The sequence below is a fragment of the Convolutriloba macropyga genome, unplaced genomic scaffold (assembly GCF_964194025.1).
Source record: "Convolutriloba macropyga unplaced genomic scaffold, txConMacr16.3 SCAFFOLD_5799, whole genome shotgun sequence".
Classification (NCBI taxonomy): Eukaryota; Metazoa; Xenacoelomorpha; order Acoela; family Convolutidae; genus Convolutriloba; species Convolutriloba macropyga.
Window position 1 is genome coordinate 1 of NW_027453592.1, and position 3,439 is coordinate 3,439.

Consider the following 3,439-nt stretch of genomic DNA (forward strand, 5'->3'; position numbering starts at 1 on the left):
CGCCCCTATGCTCAGGTCAGACGATCGATTTGCACGTCAGAACCGCTTCGGGCTTCCACCATGGTTTCCCGTGGCTTCGCCCTGCCCAAGCATAGATCACCATCTTTCGGGTCGTGTGCTACTTGCTCTGGATCAGTCATGCAATAAGAGCAAACCGTCCGTGGTTGCGGGACACCGAATCGGCGCCCTCACCACACAAAGTAGTGCAATTCATAAAAATTACACTGTTCACTTTCATTTCGCGTGTGCGCTTTCAATGAGCGACAACACTTGCAAGCAACTCACACTCCTTGGTTCCGTGTTTCAAGACGGGGCTGTAGAGAGCATTGAATAGGAAGTTGAGGTCAGACAGGCAATCAAGATCAATTTATCTCATTTTGTTTAGAATCAACAAGAAGAATTCCGAGGAAAACTTCTGCTCGATTCATTAACAAGATTTGCCAAAAGACGACAACTACACTACTCGGTAGCCGAGAATATAATATCAAGGCATTGAGTATGGTAACGCTCACTCCAGTTCCCCTTCAACAGTTTCACGTACTTTTCACTCTCTCTTCAGAGTGCTTTTCAACTTTCCCTCACGGTACTTGTTTACTATCGGTCTCGCTTTATAATTAGCTTTTGGAGAGACATATCTCCAGCTTCGAGTTGCACTTTCAAACAACTCTACTCATAGGAATGAGCCATTATGACTGGTATCGAAAAATGACCTTTACAGGATTTTCACCTTCTTTGATGCTACTTTCCAGTAGACATCAGGACAAATTCACCAGTCTAGCATCAAACCATACCGGACACCGAGAAATGTTGCCATTTCTCTTCCCGATGAGCTTTTCCCTGTTCATTCGCCATTACTAAGGGATTCTCAGTTGATTTCTTTTCCTCCCCTTACTGATATGCTTAAGTTAAGGGGGTTCTCTCGCCCAATTCAGGTTATGTAGTTGATTGTCTCTTAATTGGTTTCACTGACCAATATGAGACAGAAACCGATTCAGCAGTTTTGTTCGCTACTACTATCAAACACAGGTCGAAGTTTCCATTCAGTCATTAATTTCCAACTTTCAAATGTCTTTCAAATGTTGTTGTTTCAGCTTTCGCTTACTAGAAGCAACATAATACTCGCTGCAATACAGACCTCGGGAAACCCTCACCGTGAATAAGGTTCACTCACATATTTCACTACATTTTGCGTGGGATTGGAGATGAGGCTACTCGTTCTTGCTCAGTACTAGGCTGAAAATTAACGAAACTTCGTTACAAACGTTCACATGTTGATGTTTCCGCTTTCGCGTACTCGAAACAACATAATACTAGTCTTTGTAATTTAGTTTCATAATTTCAACTGTTCTCATGCAGAATTTTTGCTCATTCTTATCCCAAATTTTGACCTGGCTACTAGTTACACTCCTTGTACTTATTGCAAAATGACCACAAATTTCAACAGCTTTCACATGTTGCTGTTTCGGCTTTCGCTTACTACAGTCAACATAATACTCGTTGCAAAATAAGTGCTCGGCATCTGCAATTTTCCAAAGACGAAGTTTCGCCAGTTCAATTTTCGCTCGCCAATTATGGCTACTAATTCACACGGTACTGAGCTCAACAACATTAAATTTGTTCAGCAAGACTTTCACATGTTGATGTTTTGGCTTTCGCCTACTAGAAGCAACATAATACTCGTCTTGTTAGCTCATTCAATGAGAATAGCTTTTCCCGTTGAGAATTTTTGCCTTCAATTGGCGTTGTAGTGAGTTTGGCTACTCAGATCACCAAATACTTGTGACAATTCGAACCAGAAATGTTTTCAATTTTCACATGCTGATGTTTCGGATTCAACCTACTAGAAGCAGCATAATACTTGTATTCAACAATTTCTGTATCAAATCCCAGTTTTCTCTGGTGCATCTTTGCCAAACTATTCCAAACTGCCTGAGTCTGAATACCAATTACAGGTACTAGTAAATGCACGTTACTAAGGACTATATAGTTCTAGGTTACTGTACACAACGACGTTCACATGTTGATGTTTCAGCTGCCGCTTACTAGAAACAACATAATACTTATCGTGCATACCTTTCCATAACTTGTCCTTTTCAGATGCATTAGTTTCCCTTTGTCTTGGCTTCTACAGTCAGACTGGCTACTAGTAACAGCACAGTACTAATCACATATCGTTCTACAGTTTGCAGACAACTTTCACATGTTGATGTTTCAGCTTTCGCCTACTAGAAACAACATAATACTCGCTGTATACATTTGTAGTTCTCTATGTAACTTTCATGTGAAGAAGTTTCGCCAGTCTTTTTGACTGTCTCAAATCTGAGTCATGCTTAGGCTACTAGTTGCTTCATAGTACTTATCGCCTCGAGATCATTGAACAAAACTTGATTTTCACATGTTGCTGTTTCAGCTTCCGCTTACTAGAAACAACATAATACTAGTCTCATTAAGTTCCGTCTCTTTGCAATTTTCTTATGAAGAAAATTCGCCATCACAATGACTCCAGCAGTTCTTGATCAAGGAATGCAATCATTGATCAGAATGCTATTATTTGAATCGGTTCTGCTTTAAGTGTTCCAATTTTATTGGAAGCACCAACAATAGAACATCAATGTGTTCAATCGAGAGTTATATAACCCTGAATCGGACGCAGTCAACAGCCGAAGCCGAGACCGCCTTTTGCGTTAGAGAGGTCGGTAAACAAATCTTGCGATTCATACCGAATTAACACATATAGCTGTGCTCCTCTTCGTAAAGCGAGCCAAGTGATCCCCTGTTGAAGGATGTATTTGGACCAATCTAGTAGCATTTGGTTTCCAACAAGCTCTCCCAAGTTAGCTTACTTATTGGGCTTTTCAACCAATTCGGTTGGCTACAAGCATCATCAAAGTACTAGCCACAGTTTGATCGCAAAATTCTACGACTTTCACATGTTGATGTTTCGGCTTGCGCTTAGCCTACTATAAGCAACATAATACTAGTCATATCATAGAGCGTGATCAGCTTGTGACGTTCTCATGATGAAGTTTCACCAACAGTGTCTCACTTCGAGCTTAAATCCAGCTACTAGTAACTACACAGTACTGACTGCAACGATAACTTTTATCTATACCTTTCACATGCTGCGCTTTCGGCCAGGGCCTACTAACGTCAACATAATACTCGATATAAACTTTTGTTCATGATGCAGCTTCCCCATGCAGAAGTTTCGCCTTCAAATGCTCTCTTGGCCATATGACGTAAGAAAAGGTTACTAGTAACATCACAGTACTAGCCACAGTTTGATTGCAAAATTCTACGACTTTCACATGTTGATGTTTCGGCTTGCGCTTAGCCTACTAGAAGCAACATAATACTAGTCATATCATAGAGCGTGATCAGCTTGTGACGTTCTCATGATGAAGTTTCACCAACAGTGTCTCATTTCGAGCTTAAATCC

At 40.8% G+C, this 3,439-nt stretch overlaps 1 pseudogene; it reads right to left on the reverse strand.

Moving 5' to 3' along the window:
* Positions 1–2,633: 2,633 nt before the first annotated feature.
* Positions 2,634–2,785, reverse strand: LOC142358398 (5.8S ribosomal RNA; annotated as a pseudogene).
* Positions 2,786–3,439: the final 654 nt, after the last annotated feature.